This window comes from Pelophylax lessonae (genome assembly GCF_965119305.1).
Source record: "Pelophylax lessonae genome assembly, chromosome: 5".
Lineage (NCBI taxonomy): Eukaryota > Metazoa > Chordata > Amphibia > Anura > Ranidae > Pelophylax > Pelophylax lessonae.
The window spans coordinates 168,319,551-168,337,532 of record NC_138772.1 but is presented as its reverse complement, the minus strand read 5'-3'; positions in this window follow the sequence as shown (position 1 = coordinate 168,337,532).

Here is a 17,982-nt window from a genome sequence, read left to right as displayed (position 1 = left end):
CCCCTGCAGTCCTTTACATGGCATAAAACACTGGGGTAAAAAAGAGACTAGTGTCCCTGAATCATACATGGTAAATAACTGGTGAAAACAGCCCCCTTTTTTTAGTTCCTGGCCTGGGCAGCACCACAGTGATGTGTTTCCATTCACAGTATCTTTTTTTTATATGCATTTTATTTGCATATTTATGACTTTTTAAAATACTTTTTTATTGTTTTTCCTGTCCAAGTCAAGCAAACTCAGGCATGAATATAAATACAAACTGGGTAAAACTATTGGCAGCTAGAAATATGCTACAATGGGGTCTCTTTGATTTTGTGGGGCTGCCACATTTGATAGGAGACTCATTCGAATCCCTCTCAGGCCTTACTGGCCTTTTCCTGTAAGTATTTTTCCAAACATTAAAGGGGAAGTTCAGGCAGTAGCAAAAATTATTCACACAATCCTTATGCTGGCCATACACTATACGAAAAATCGGTCATTTGGACAGTTCTTTCATCTATCTATCTATCTATCTATCTATCTATCTATCTATCTATCTATCTATCTATCTATCTATCTATCTATCTATCTATCTATCTATCTATCTATCTATCTATCTATCTATCTATCTATCTATCTATCTATCTATCTATCATTCAACTTCTACTTTATGTAAATAAGTTGGCTAATTAGCATTCAGTATGTGGATATCATAGTCTCCAAGAGTCCAAGAGACAATTAAATATACCACCAAAGCTAAACATATTTTATTAACTAGTGAAAAAATCTTGATATACTTTTGGGAAAACTAGAAGCAGTGCCTGTATATATATATATATATATATATATATATATATTCCTAAATTTATCTTTTCCTTTAAATAACCCACATGAGTGGTTACAGCAAATGATTCCTGTCTGTTGAAGTCTGGGAACTGCAAATGGTGGAAAATTGCCTGTTTTAGAAACTTACCATTTGTGTTTTGTGCTCATCTGGAAATAGAACTGCCAGCATGTCTTAAGAGGAGTTAGGGCTCTATTTTTCAAACTGAGCCAGTTAACCATTTGGACGCCCATAAATTGTAAGATCATCTGCCCAAGAATGATGAGCAAGAAGATATCTGCATGTCTTCAAATCAGATACTCTAGCACCGGGAGCGAACCACAATATTCAGATAACATTGACAGTGATACACGTGTGATGTTTTACATACTACCCTCCTGTCCTTAGATAAATGAAGGGAAAGGTCCCCACTCACACATGGATTTGTAACTCATTGGCAAACGTCTGTGTGTAATAATGAGCACCGCTATTGTCTTTGGGTGCTCATTATCACCCTTGGAGGGAAACACAAAAGCAGAATGACTCAAGTAAAGCTCAAATCACAGGCATTGCTTTTCATTACTGTGTCATTTGAGCCCAATTATTATAAAAAATGCTTCTAAATTTTTAGCATCTTTTGTGATTATTAGGATATTCCTGAACCCGTTAAAGCTGAACTCTGGGGAGAATTCAAAACTGTTTCCAGTGGGGCTTCTCCTGCACTGCAAAGGTTAAATGTTTGCTTTTGTCTAGGGCAGTGTTTCTCAACCTTTTTTTAAGTCAAGGCACCCTTTAAAGTTATGGACAGTCTCAAAGCACCCCATTCTAAAATGTATAATGGGGGTGTACGTGACCAGTGTTCATGGTGCCACATCCCTGGTATAAGATATAGGAAAGAGGGGGTTCCCCTGAGTGGGACTTTTAAGGCACAATAATATGTAAATCAATCGGTAAATTGATATAGAGATCAAAAAAAGTGATATTTTATTAAATATGTGCTAACAATAAAGAAATAAAAACATATACAAGCATGACCAGATAACAACGATACAACGATACAACCAGACACTAGAACTTTAACCCGACATGTTTCGAAGATAATAACTTTCTCTTCTTCTTCAGGGGTAGTTCATGTAAGTGCTCTATTGGTAGAAAAATATGCAAATAAATACTAAGTAACGATAGTTTGATATTTCGATATACATGGAGGTTCAAAGAATTATATTAGAGACACTCACAGGGTTGATGGTATCTGGACTTTGATAGCTTGTAAGAGAGTAAAACCAACTGGCTGGGCTTGATCTGACTGGCGGTGTGGGCTGCCGATATAATTATGCAGATAAGGTATTATCAAGGGAAGTCAGGCAGGAGTCTCCCGATGCAGACATCTGAAGTCCAAAAAAGTTAGGAAGCCAGATAAGTTGCCATGAAAAATCCCCTCCACTGATATGGGATAAGCCAATAAAAAAAAAATAAAAGAGAACTAGATTTAGTTTTCTTGATAAGAATCTAATGTGAGCAAGCTATGAGCAAAAAGCAAAAAAGTTGCTCACTGACTCAAAAATTGTAAGGATCGCCAGGGCCGGGCCCGCCCCATCACACGCCCACGCCGCATAGCGGCGTGACGTGGTGTGGGCGGGGCCGGCGCTTGCGTTCCACTGGCACGGCGTCCGAAAACCGGAAGTCCACAAGGACATCCGGTTTTCGATTGGTGCGCACTAACCCGGAGGTGGTGCTAGATGGAACCTGCACCAATGAGATGCACCGCCACATAGCGGTGTCTCTCACCGTGCCAGGATGTATGCAAAGAGAGACTCGAGGGGTGACCTAGTACAAAGATCGAATTAAACAGGGAACCACAAGAAAACAAGGAGAGTGGACCTAGTGTATGATATTGAACAGGCAGATGATCCTGATCATGGACATGAACCATAATGAGGACATGTCTTATATAAATGTATATATGTATGAATAACACTGCTAGAGATCAAGGGACCATTGTACCAAGATTTGTAATAGAGGCAATGACAACATTAAATCACATATGGTAGGGAAATTAAATGTGTATAGAAAAATTGGCATATGACAATATATAAACATAAGATGTTATAAACGCATGGATATGACAGTATAACATTGTAGACAAAGAAAGGACATGCAGGACATTATAATACTGATGGCAATAGTATGTTTTTGTCAATTCCAAATGTAAAGAAACATTATTTTAAAGTTCCATCCCCCCTGATTCAAAACCCTCCAGGAATGGCTTGAATGATAGCATGCCATTTAGTCCTGGGGGTTCAGTGGCCCTGAGGGAATAGATCCACCTCAGCTCAAGTTGGAGGAGACTTTTTTTCCAGTCTCCTCCCCTTGGGCTGGGGTGGATACGGTCTAATGCTCGGTTCACATATATGCGATGCGGGAAGGCTGCGAATTCGCAGCCTGTTCCCGCATCGCACACGCACCCCCGGCAGTTCACACTGCCATATGCGATACGCTGGGGGTGTCAATGTAATCTTAACGACACCCCCAGTTTGATCACATATCGCAGTGCGATCGTGCAGTTCGCACAGGAGCGGATCGCACAAATGTGAACCGCTGTGCGATCCGATCCTGATGCGGCTGCAAAAATGCCTCCTGTGCGTGTTTGCTCCGGGTGCGATGCGAGTTTAGCCATACAAACTGTATGGCTAAACTCGCACCGCACAGCTGATCGCAGGTAATGTCGGAGCAGTGCGCTCCGACATTACATGCGAACCCGGCACTCGCAGAAGTGTGAACCGGGGCTTAAATGTAAAAACTATTCTAAAAGTTTCACCCAATGCAGCAACATCCACGCATAGGACACCCAACATTAGAGGTGATTTATTCTTCCAAAGAAAATATACTTTTGCACACTGATACCGACTAGTATTCCAATGTTTCTCTTCTCCTTCAATTTCTCTCCATCAGTCAGCTAATGTCACCCCAGTGCTGAGGGAGAGGAGCAGAGGAGGGTCAAAAAAGGATGCTGTGGAGGCAACAGACATCCTCCTTATCAACTGATGACATCCTTGGTTGTTAGGATGCCAGTGTCTAGTTGTGATGGTACATAATGAAAACTTGTGGCTTTGTGTAACTGAAAGCCAGGCTTGATCCACCTGCTGGTTTGTAAACAACTTTTGGTCATTTTGCCAAGGCACCCCAGTGTGCCTGGGCACCCTTGTTGAAAAAGGCTGGTTTAGGGTATCATTAAAATGCAGTTTTACTTACCTTATCCCTTGCTTCCCTGTCCTCACCTACAATACAGGACTGCTGGTCCTTCATTGTTCCGACTAAGGTTCAAAGTACTGAAGAAAAGAAAGTTCAGGGGACCAGTTGCACATAGAGAAGGAAACCTACAGGAGGAAGGGATAAGGTAAACAAAATTGCATTTAAGCTTCATTTACATTGGCACTAAGGCCTGTACATCATTAACCACTTCCTGCACGGTCTATTATCAATTAACAGCTGGCTGGGACCTTCATCTTTCCTAGTGGACATCAGATGACGCACTGCGGCGTGATCTGTCACGGCTGAACTGATGATTGATAACTGTACCAGCCCACTGCTGGTACCATAAGATCGCTGGGACCAATCACAGTGGACCACATAACAATTGTAAACAATGGATGGCTTCCTTTCATGCCATCCATTGTGTATAATTGTGTTGCTAGCTGATTGGTCACAATGATCAAATGGTGCAGACAAGGCCAATCACAGCTAATCACAACAAAATACACTGAATGAATCAGTTTTATTCAGTAAAAATGGTTGCTTTTACCAATGAAATCCACTGGTATAAGCAATCATAATGTTTTTTTTTTTTTTTTTTTTACATACTGTCACCCTTGCTGAGTTGTGATTTATAACACATTTTCACACATTGTGTGTAGTTTTTTTTGTGTTTATTAGAGTTTTTTGGTTTTTATTTTATTTAGTAAATCAAGCCCAGTGCATTGTAAGAAAAATCTCTCCCTTTACAGGAGGTCCAAGGTAGGCCAGGGCAGTGCATTTATTAGTACAAGTGTAACAGAATGAAATAACTGTAAGCAGAAGTGTCCAACTTTCAGCCCACTTGCCCAAGATGGCTATGAATGCGGCACAACACTTAAACTTACTTCATGGTGATTTTTCGGGTGAATTTTTTGTAAAAATGTGAACTCATTTGGCTGAAGAAAAAAAAGAAGGTATATCGTTACTGGACTTTTATAAGTTTTATCTTCCCATAGAAAAGTATCAGACTCTTCACAATCATGCGTTACTCATGTCATCAGTTTTCAACAGCCCCTATGTTTGGAAACAACTATTTTCAAGGAGGAAGTACACAAAGGGCAAAATTAGAACCAAATATCTGATGAGCACCCTGAGAATTCATTGAGAATTGCTGCTACATTTATTGAACCAGATATTGATGCGTTTGTCTTTTTTTAAAACAGTGTTAAATATCACACTATTTTTATGTTGCCCTCTTTTACTTTTATAATAAAAATGATTACAAAAAAAATAAAATGACATTTTTTTACTCAGATAGGTATATTATCTATATCAGTGATTGATACCTTTAAACTCCCCGACTCTTTCTGCTCATCGGCTATCTTTATTGTTAGTGTATTTTATGTGTGGCCCAAGACAATTTATTTTCTTTCAATGTGGCCCAGGAAGGTCAAAGGTTTGGACATCCCTAGTGTAAAGAAAAACCAATGGATCACTACTGGGTAGCTGTATGCTTGCCTATTTCCATACCAATATGCATAACTAGTATTGAGCTGAGTGCCTTTCTTGAAGTGAACTGGTAAAGGAATATCATAACAACATCTTAAAGCATTCCTTGCACACTATGCAAAGTCTGCTTTTATTGACCCTGTCCCATTATGCCTATAAAATCACTTTAAGCCTATGTTTAGTCAAAATTAAAAATAAAAAGTACAAAGGACATTACCTACTGTAGTACAGCTTCTATGAATAGAGAAGGATAACAGAAATGGTAAGCATAATCAGGCACTCTTGATGAGTGCCTTTCATAGGTGATTCGCCTCAATTAACCCCCACAGTGTAAGCTGGTTGAAATCGCTGGATAGGTGCTGTCCCAGCCGGGGAGGGTAGGACTTAAGGTCTGTCCCAGTTATTTGGTCTTTTGGCGGGTTCATCTGTTGGTCCGACCCACCAATCCCGTGGTATATAAATATGGGGCAGTGGAACGGTACGAGACTTCCGCCTAGGGGACAAAGATTTCTGGGATTTTCCCTCATCGAGAGCAAGAGAGAGAGAGAGAGAGAGAAAGCTGTATCCCGGGCCCGTAGGGAAGAGAGACAGAGAATGATACCCGCAAGGAGCAGAAGGTTAACTATCACCATCGGGATGTAAAGTCATCAGAACCTGGGGTTCTCCCGAAGACACCAGCACTGGAGTATGCCACTGAAGGACTTATATCTGCATGAGACTGCCCTTGAAGGACTGTGATTGCTTGGACTTCACTTTTTCCATAGGAATAACCTTGTACTTGTATGTTGTATGTATGTTGTATGTTGATGTGACAAACAACCACCTATCAACCTATACAACCGCACTGAAGGACTATGGTGGCTAGGATATGGGAGTTCAATGAAGGAAGATATATTAGTAAGTCATGTTCCTTGTGCTGATTATTTTTTTTTAATTTTGACTAACCTAGGCTTTAAGTTACACATATATGCGAGGGAGGGATTCAATATTTATTGAGCAAGGTTGAAACTATCTCCAAACAAGCATTCACAGGCAATAGGGCAGTGACCCATGATCCTCCCTGGTGGCAGTTGGCTTATTATTTGAAAGAATAAAAGATTAGGTAGTAGAATGCAGGTTGCATCTACAATACATAAATTGAGCATGTTCAGGGTCAATGTCCTTTAGTTCAAATGATCAGGAGGTGATAGACACAGTAGTGTTCTGCTCTAAGGCAATTAGTAAGTGAAAAAATCAAGTTAAGAAAACAGCAATGCTTTGGCAGGGCAAGGGTCTAGTTTTTTGAGCTATCAAGAGATACTGAAGGTTTTAGTGATTTTTATAGATGTCAACTGGATAGTTGCCTCCAGAAGGTAGTGCCACTCCCCATGAACCATTTTGAGTGTGATCATCTAATGTTCTCCTTATAATAATTCATATTATTATAATTCAGGATTTACATTGCTCCCACTGTTTGCGCAACCCTTTGCAATATGAAGACAGACAGTACAGTTACAATACAATTTAATGCAGGAGAAAACAGAGGGCCCTGCTTTCTAGAGCTTACAATCTAAGGAAATGTCAAGTGATATAAAAGGTAATACCTGTGAGGGATGGGCTGATGGAGAAGATAAAAGTACTGTTGTTAGGTGGTGGCAGGCAAAGCTTCTCTGAAGAGAAGGGTTTTCGGGGATCACCTAAAAGGAGGAAGAATAGAAAATAGTCATGGTTTTTCTAGTTGGGCATTAGAAAATGAATCTCAATGGCAGAGATGAGATTTTAGTCTGTAAAAGAAAATATTATCCAGGTAGAGAACATTTTAGTTTAAGCGTTTGTTATCCCAACACTTCATATTCCTGATATGTGCTTGCTGTACCATGTTCTTGTATGGGAAAGTATCCTGTTCTCTTTGTATTCTTCTTTAGGCATACTAGGTGCTTTATCTGGAACTTTGGGTGACCCCTGAGGAAGGGCTTATTCTATGCCCGAAACGCGTAGGGTCGTTTCTGGTTCTATGATCACCTTGTGCATCTGAGCGTCCTCAATGTGGTTCGGTACATGGTCTGTCAAATGCATGCATATTTTAATGCCCTGTATATGTTTGTGATTGTTGCAATTCTTTGTTTTTTGTTTGTTCAATATTTGTAATTTCAATAAAGCTACTTTGTTTGTACAATACACAGTGTCTAGTGGCATTTACAGTCCCATTCCAAAAGGGGAATCTTCTTTGTATACGTTCTCTTTGTATTGCTTCCTTTGTTTGAAATCCCTGGTGTCCCTGCTAGTCCCCTTGCTTTCCTATTTAAAATGGAGGCGATCAAGTACCACCAAAAGAAAGCTTTATTTGTGGGCAAAAAAAGGACATCAATTTTATTTGGCTACAGTGTCGCACGTGCCAAATCGCAAAAAATGACCTGGTCATTAAGGGGGTAAAACCTTCTGCTCCTTAAAGCGGAGTTCCACCCAAAAGTGGAACTTACGCTTTAGGCAGTTCTAACCCCCTGACATGCCACATTTGGCATGTCATTTTTTTTTGGGGGGGGGGAGCGGGTACCTAGTTTTGACAGGTACCCGCTCCCACTTCCGCTCGGAGCGCCACGGCGCCCTGGGCGGAAGTTCTCCTCTCCCCCTCCCTCCCTGCAATCTTCTGGGACATGTCAGAGGTCCCAGAAGATTGCCGGCCAATCACGACGCGTAGCGCAACTCGTGCATGCGCAGTGCGTACCCGGCTGTGAATCCGTAAACTGTCAAAGCCGGATGCCCACACCAGTGATGCCGGCGCCGCAGAGCAGAGAGGGAGAAGAGCGAGTCTTCGGGCGGCCGTTGGATAGGTGAGTGTGTGTTTAGGCTGGAACTCCGCTTTAAGTGGTTAAAAAAGCACCCAATAGGCTTTGCAGTGGTGGAAGCATGAAATGATGCATAATATTAAACTGCATGTCACAAAGCTGGGGATCAGTGATTGACAGCTGTGAGGAGCTGCATAAATAATGAATAAACTAAGCATCACTGTTAAGATGAGAGCCCTTAGTAATCTACTCAGTGTTTTTCCATTTCGCTGATGCAAGTCCTTTCAATTTGGACAGCTGCTATGGATGTAAAAATACATACCGTATCTTTAATAGCTTATTTATATAGGACAGCGGGTGTTTTGGGTTTGGTTGCTCTTTAAAATTATATGTTCATGGACCTTTACAAATGAAGTTCACAAATACATTTCTCACATGCCCTTCGGCGTGTTCAGACTTAGCAAACACAAAGAAAAATAAACATGCTTATTTTCATTAGCTCATCTATTAGGTGGAGGTATAATAGTACAGGCAGTACTGTCTACACTGATCCATCATGGATGCCAGTGCTTGGTGCACATTAAGAAGCATCTCTTTTTCACACCCATACAGATATTCTTACCTTAACAACTGACATTTAAGAAGGAAATCTAAAAACAAGCACAGTGCCTTGAAAAAGTATTCACACCCCTTGAAATTTTCCACATTTTATGTCATGTTACAACCAAAGTGTAAATGTATTTTATTGGGATTTTATGTGATAGACCAACACAATGTGGCACATAATTGTGAAGTGGAAGAAAAATGATAAATGGTTTTCAAAAGTTTTTTACAAATAAAAATCGAAAAAGTGTGGCGTGCATATGTCTTTAGTCAGTACATTGTAGAACCACCTTTCACTGCAATTACAGCTGCTTTTTGGGTATGTCTCTACCAGCTTTGCACATCTAGAGGGTGACATTTTTGCCCATTCTTCATTGCAAAAAAGCTCAAGCTCTGTCAGATTAGATGGAGAGCATCTGTGAAGAGCAATTTTCAAGGCTTGCCACAGATTTTCAATTGGATTTATGGCCGTACTTTGCCTATGAACATATTTCGTTGTATGACTTATGTTTATGAATTTTTTTTGATGTTATTATTGACACTGGTTACTTTAAGTGAGATTTATTAACAATTTTTTGCAGATATGTATATGATATATCATGCATACTTTTTTGTGATTATGTCATTGTGAGATTGCAACAATGATACAGATAGCTGCTAAGTACTGGTAAGTGGTGCCCGCATCCCTAAAGTCTAAACTCTGTTAGCAGGACCCCCTAATGTGGGATTTTTTAGGGCAACAATATCATCAAAGCAATTAAAAATGTATACATTTTAATTTACATATATGTATAAAAACACAATACAATGCATGAGTTCAATAAAATAACATAACATGACATAGCGGTTGACATATATAATACTGCTGTGTAAGTGTAACTTCAGATCAACTGTGATGACAGAGATGTGAATCCAAGGCATTTCGAAAAATGATATATTTTTTCTTCTTCAGTTAGTGTGGCGTGTGGACTGAGCCTCTGGATCTCAGATTCTGACCATACCGTAATATCGCTGGTTTTCTAGTGGTTACCCCACATCTTCCACACACTCCAACCAACATTTACAGGAGACGGGGTGCTTGTTCCCTTCCTGCTCCCTTCCTTCCTCCTTTTCCTCTCTTCTCCCCGGATCCTTGTATGGTTGTTGAAGACTTTTTCTAATTTTCTGGGTTCTCACCACATGTATATGAGGTGGTGGTCTCCATTTGGTGTAGCCTTTGAAGTGACAGGTGACAGCAAAAACCACACTTTTGTGTTTTTATCTATGCCTCTGTTCCTCTATTGTTGTGCAACCCCAGCAGAAAAAATGTAACCATATACACCTGAAGAATAAAAAAATATATGTTTTTCGAAACGGGGTTCACATCTCTGTCATCACAGTTGATTTGAGGTTACGCTTACACAGCAGTATTATATATGTCAACCGCTATGCCATTTTATGTTATTTTATTGAACTCATGCATTGTATTGTCTTTTTATACATATATTTTAAATTAAAATGTATACATTTTAAATTGCTTCTGTGATATTTTTGCCCTAAAAAAATCCCACAACAAGGGGTCTTGCCAACAGAGTTGTGAGTTTGCAAAGTGCACTTTATAGCCTTTTGAATGTTTAAAGTGATTTTACAAACAATTGTACCATTTTTTGACAATTGATTGAGGATCACTTTAGGGGTTAGAGCTGTACTTGTTTATTTTTATATACCGGTTTGATCTTATACCAAATAAGAATAGAAGCTGCCCCTATATACATTTACAATATATTTTGGTATAATCAGTGGATTATTCTTTGACGCAGTTTTGAATTTAAAAAAAAAAATCAGGTGGTGGTGTAATGGTGTGGGGGATATTTTCTTGGCACCCTTTAGTACCAATTGAGCATCGTTTAAACACCCGATCCTACCTGAGTATCGTTGCTGACCATGTCCATCCCTTTATGACCACAGTGTGCCCATCAAGTTATGATTAAGCAAATCTAATTAGTGAAACGCGTCAAATATTTTCTTATTCGTCCATTTGTCCATGATGGCTGCCATACTTGGAATGTATTTTATTCAATAAAGTCAATTTTTTCCTTCATGTCAGAGTGCGGTCTACAATTTTCCTGTATTTGATTTTGCTCCGACCGCGGACTGGACGTGCACCCGGCTCTTGATGGTCCTATTACTCACGCCTGAGCGGCTGCCTTTTTATTGTGTTTGAGCATCGTTTAAACACCCGACCTACCTGAGCATTGTTGCTCACCATGTCCATCTCTTCTGATGGCTCCTTCCAGTAGGATAATACACCAGGTCACAAAGCTCAAATCATATCAAACTGGTTTCTGAACATGACAATGAGTTCACTGTACTCCAATGGCCTCCACAGTCTCCAGATCTCAATCCAATAGAGAACCTTTGGGATGTGGTAGAACAAGAGATTCACATTATTGATGTCCAGCCAACAAATCTGCAGCAACTGCGTGATGCTATCCTGTCTTTGTGGACCAAAATCTCTGAGGAATGTTTCCAACACCTTGTTGAATCTATGCCATGAAGAATTAAGGCAGTTCTGAAGTAAAAAGTAGGTCCAACCCGGTACTAGCAAGGTGTACCTAATAAAGTGGCCGGTGAATGCATATCAAGAGTCCTCACATATGCAGTCTTTTTTAATTAGGAAAAAGCAATTTACTTAGTCTTTGCATTGCCAAACCAATATGTGGAATTTCATGGCAGCGCTCTGAATATGTTATCTAAGTGATTTATGTATATTTTCATTAGCAAGGATCCCAGAGCATTATCATTTTATTCCACCTGCCTTTTTTTTGCTGAGCAGGAGGTCCTACGTGACAATTTATTTTTAAGCTATTCTACTTAAGGAAAGTGCACAGCAATGCTGAAAATAATACCTTCAGCTGAATTGTCAGCTTCTCTCGCTCCATTTCCACATGGCACCAGCTGACAATTATTTTACAGTAAATCAGTCCAATTTGTGCTCTTATGTTCTGCAAAATTACATTAGGAAATGCTAACATTTTTCATTTTTGTTAATACCTCTAGGATATTGAAAAGTTGTTTAGGTCAATTTGGAGATGAAGAAATAATGTTAGAAAAATTGATTAAAAAGGATTGTCAGGAAAGTGAACTTCACCTTACCTGAAGCTTATCTAAACCCAAGAACAAAAAATTGAATACACTGCAGCTTACCAGTCACTTAGATGTAGTAGTTCTATTGGGTTTTTTTTTTTTTTTTTGCTTTCATTTAGTGATCATGCCAGAAGCACACTACCTGTCCAAGGGGAACAACATTCATTCCAGGACAGAACTACAGAATACACCCTCCTTTTCCCTTCTCCCGAACATGGAGGGGGTGCTTTGCAGTCTATAGATATAGCTGAGAACTGTAAGAGTGCAGCTCAGGAAGTTATCATCTCACAAGATTTCTGCCAGGATTATAGGGTATTTTTTATGCACAAAACTTACAATAATATATTTAACAGGCAAAAAGGGAGAAAAAAAGAGAATTTAAAGCAATATTGAACCCAAATCAAGCATTTATTATATTGCAATTTACTAATTCTTAGATGTGGTGGCTGTATTAGTTTCCTTTTTTTGGCTTTCATTCTTCTATTTTCATCTGGTGATCCAGCCAGTAAATCTGTTGTTTTTCTCAAGCTCTCAAGCAGAATGTATCAGTTTACATGAGTGAGACATACCACTTAACACTGGCAGGGGTGATTAAAATAAATTGCTTTTATTTATTTATGCAAGACCTTTAGAGTCGGTTCCCACTAGCGCGACTTGTCAGGCGACTTGTCAGCCTGACAAGTCGCGCTCCCTCGCGGTCCATTGACCGTTACAGGACCCGTCGCTCCGACTTAGAAAAAGGGTCCTGTACTACTTCGGGGCGACCTCGGAGCGACTTGCATAGACTTCCATTATGTGAAGTCCCTGCAAGTCGCTCCGAAGTCGTGGTGCATGGGAATGCACAAGTCGCCCCCGAAGTAGTAAGGAGTCGTGTCGCCTTAGTGTGAAACGACTCTTAATCCAAAAGAAAAAAAAAACTTTGCTGTAACTGATTATTAAGTGTGAGCTGGAGCTTGGCTTCAATTTGTTAGTGTAATTAAGACTGCTAATACATTTAACACAAGTATAGGACTGCATTTTTGGGATGAAAGTATGGGAACTGCATTTTTCACTTATGAAAAGGGAAGTAATTGCAGTATTAGAAAATCTTACTAGCTTATCCTCCTTGTAAAATAAGTAATAGTGCATATTAATCTTCTCCTTATTCTAACTACTGCAATATTAGTGCATCACATTTTGCATGCTTTTGTACTTTGAAGTAGAGGCCATGAAAGCTACAGACATGATCATTCATCTGCCAATCTGAGCCAGTCTGGTTACCAATCACTAGTATACACCAGACCAGGGCATGCTTGTTGTTAGAAATGAGCGACTGCGTGGGGTGAACTCAATCCAGTACAAAAAATACAAACTTAAAACTGTCCTAAATTAATTCAATGGGAAGTAAATGGCCATTTTCAAGGCTGATAAGCAAGGGATTGTCAAACAAAGGATATGGGCACTGCCATGGGTTAAAATATGCCATATAGTTGGTAGAGGTCCTTTTAATGCAACTTCCAGGGTGGCAAGGCAAAACAACAATTTCTTAAAGCGGTTGTAAACCGTGGATGTTGTAAAAAGAATAATAAATACCTGCAAGGCAATGGCATAATGTGCTAGTATGCATCGCATACTAGCACATTATGAAATACTCACCTTGGAACAAAGCCCTCAAGCGCTGTACTGTCGCCACTGAGGGGACTGACATGTTCCCCCTATCTTTATGGTTTGCTCACTTTGGCTATGTAATTGGCTGGAGCCGCGATGATGTCACTGCTGCGCATGAGTGCTGGAGTCCTCGGTTCCGGCACGAAGCTCTGAAGTTACGGCAGGGTATGCCATGTCAGGGAAGAATCCCGAGAAGACCTGGCAAATACGCCAATATCCGATATGGCTGTGCTAATTTGCGCATGGGCATTAGCGAACGGCACACAATAGTAAATCTTAAAATTAGCAGAGCTTGCTAATTGCCAACATTCACTGCCTATATAAGGACACCAGTTGCCCTCACAAATTGCTGGATTATCGTCAGCCCTGTGTCCTGTGTTCCTGTAACCGATTACCAACCCGGCTTGCCCCTGACCTGCTCTGGCTTCTCCTTAGGCTCTGAACCTGGCTTGCTCCACAGACCTGCTTCTGCCTTATTCCTGATTGACTTCCTGTGTTTGACCCTGGCTTGATCTCGACCACATTTCTGCTTCTGCTCCTGACTAACTTCCTGTGTTTGACCCCTGGCCTGGCTTGTGACTTTGCTTTCTGCTTCACCCACCTGTCAAGAACTGCCAGTACCTCTGGAGAATAATTTACTGTGATCACTTCTCTTGGGTTCCCTCACATCTGAAATTATCAGGCAGCTTCATCTTCAGGCCACCCATGCATCTTTGGGCATAGCACCCTCTGTTACACACTTCAGGGATACTCTGCACTTAGCCGCAAGGGGAACCATCTGGTCACCTCAGCCTCCAGTCTGGTACATGACAGCCAGACCTTCAGAGTGCATGCGCCAGTGATGTCACTGGTTGCCTGCAGGGTGAATATTTCTATAATGGTGTAGGTTTAGGAGATATTTATTTTACCTACAGGTAAGCCTTATTATAGGCTTACCTGTAGGTAAAAATGACCAAGCTGGGTTTACCACAGCTTTAATTAAGAGATGCATTTAGGCTGTTTGTGAAGTTATGGAACAGTACAATTAAACATCTTCGTATTATGGCATCACATGTTTTGCATGTGTAATACATTTTTTACTTTTATAGTATTTCTTGACCTAAATACAGTAGCAGCACCCCAATCTAATTCATTTAATTTTGAAAAAAGATATATGTATCTTTTTTTTTTTATATACTGTATATATGCAGTTTTGGCTGCTGCACTTGATTTTTTTTTTTTTTTTTTTCTGCTGTTATTGGCCTGGATTGATAGGTGGAAGTAGCAGACACAACAAATCTTAAAGCTACAGGAAATTGTACTCTTAAAAAAATTAACGCAACAGCCCTCAACTTAGAACCAATTGGCTAGTGGCAAAACTGTACCACACTGTATTGTCTTAAAAATGTAATTATTAAAATTTTAATCAAACGCCAATACAAAGTGTACAAAACACTAGCTGTCTGCTCAAGTGAGTCAGAGAGCCTCAACATGGGTGTCACCTGCAGCAAAATTCATCTCGACCTTCAGGAGCTCTGGTGAAGACAAGGTGGCTCCTTAGATTCTGCCCTTCAGCCCTTTTAGGAGCTTTCGCTATTACTGTACAGGTGGGCACTCTAAGCTTTTCCTCCAGTATTATTGATTGACCTGCTTCTCCAAGACTGTTCACAGTTAACTGTGTCACCTTCATGACTACTGCCAAAGCCTAGCCCCAGCAGAGATAACTAATTTCTTGTTTCCCACCCCCTAGTGTTAAAAGACTTCATCTCATGACAATAAAAATGAGTGTATTATTTAAGAGACAATAGCAAGAAATATTGTACAGTGGCTGCATAGTATGTAAGAAGTTTCATTGGGCCGCATTGTAAGAGGAAGAGATTATACACTTTTTATCATAAACTAAAACTTCTTACTTCAGAGACAATAACCAAAAATTTTGCACAGTCAATGGACAGTGTGTAAGCAGCTTTATTGGGCCATAATGTAAGAGGAAGGAACAGGACAGGTTTTATTATTAAATCAAAATTAGAGTATATTAATTTAGAAACAATAGCCAAAAAAGTTTTACAGCCACTGCAAAGTATCTAAGCATTTTGATTAGGATGCAATGTAAGAGGGAGAGATGAGGCTGGTTTTATAAAAAAAATAAAAAATAGAGGGTATTTTTTCAGAGGCAACAGCGAGAAATATTGTACAGTCGCTGGAGAATTTTTAAGCAGCCTAAATAGCCTGAAATTTAAGATAGAGCAAGGAGGCAGTTTTTAAATGAAATAGAAAATAAAGTATATTATTTCATAAACAGCAGCTAGATTTATTGAATAGTTGCTGCACAAAATGTAAGCAGCTCGATAAGGCTGCAATGTATGAAGGAAAGACGAGGCAGTCTTTACCATGAAGTAAAAATTTGAGTGTTAGTTCAGAGACAATATTTATTGCATTCACTGGAGGGTATGTAAGCACACTGATTAGGCTGCAATGTATGTGGGAGAGACAAGGCAGGTTTTACCATGAAAATTTTTTTTAATGTAGTCTTTCAGAAATAATAACCAGAAAACGTGTACATTTGCTGGAAAACGTATAAGCATCCTAATCAGTCCACAATTTAAGGGAGGGAGACAAGGCAGAAAAAGCTGTGAGGGAGAGATGGGGCAGGTTTTATCATTACATAAAAATGAGACTGCATTTTTTTTGTGAAAATACCTAGAAATATTGTACATTTGCTGGAAAGTGTGAAAGCAGCCTAATTTGTCAACAATTTAAAGTCTCATTTTTTTATTCTATTAAAATAACAAACACGTTTTACTTACCTTCTCAGTGCAGTGGTTTTACACATGGCAGCCCAGATCCTCCTCTTCTCGGGTCCCTGGCTTGAGCTCCTGGCCCCTCCTTCCTTTTGAGTGCCTCCACAGCAAGCAGCTTGCTATGGGAGCACCCGAGCTGAGCTGCAGCTCTGTGTATCCATTCAGACATGGAGCTGCCGTTCAGCCCCACCCCCTCTCTTTCCTGATTGGCTGAGTTTAACTGAGAGCAACAGGAGCCAATGGCCCCTCTGCTGTGTCTCAGCCAATCAGGAGAGAGAGTCCCAGACAGCTGAGGCACTCGTGGAGGAGGAGAGGAGGCTCAGGTAAGTATTAGATGGGCTGAGGGGGGCTGCTGCACACAGAAGGATTTTTAAATTAATTCATAGAATACATTAAGATAAAAAACCTTCTGACTTTACAGCCCCTTTAAGACAGAGAGATGAGTAAATATCCAGAACTTTAACTGGAGAGTATGTAAGCAGCTTGATAAGGCTGCAATGTAAGAGGGGGAGATGAGGCAGTTTTTTTCATGAAATAAAAATTAGAGTTTATTATTTAAGAGACAAATGCCAAAAATATTTTACATTCACTGAAGTGTAGAGAGGGATAGATAAGGCATGTTGTTTCTTAATATATATATTTCAGAGTAATACTTTAGACACTGAGCATAATTTACCCTGCAGCAAACATTTTGTATTTTGGCAGGAAGGGGGTGAAAGTGACCTGTATTGAAGTGGTTAAGGGGACCCCCTAGGCACGATATACAAAGGAATTTTTTATTTTTATTGTTTCACTTTAAGCATCATTAAAATCACTGCTCTTTTAAAAACAATTGTTTTAAAAAATGTTTTTTGCATTGATACATGTCCCCTAGGGCAGTACCTAGGTCCCCATACACTTTTTTGGCAATACCTTTCATTATAAGCCTTTAAAATGAGGACTTTTGATTTTTTATGTTCATGTCCCGTAGACTTTAACAGAGTTTGCACATTCGCTAGAACTTTTTCCCTGTTCGAGATGTTCTGGTGCGAACCGAACAGGGGGGGCGGGGGGTGTTCGGCCCATCCCTTGCTAACAGTTGACAGGGGGCTATGTGACAAATGGCCTAGGTCAACACAGGGAATGATATCTGTGTATCGATCAGACTACAAAATTATAGATAGGGCAGCAAAGGAAGACAGAACATGATAGACAAAACAAAATAACTAGTTTGGACCCTAAATCTGACTAGGAAAAATGTAGGTATGTTACCTGACCACCACTCCATCACAGGTTTTGACCCTGTATAAGTGCCAAGGTGCCTGAAAAAGTGGAGCTTTCAGAGAGTTGGAACTGGTGCTGCTGAGATTTTGACTTTTGCTTGAAACATTGAAGGTGGCACAAGAGGCTTACAAGAAGGCATCTGATAGACGTCCAAGAGAGAATCCGTCTTTCCGTGTTGGAGACAAGGTCTGGTTATCCGCAAAGAATCTCAGGACTCAGGTACCATCTGTTAAGTTGGGGCCAAAGTATTTAG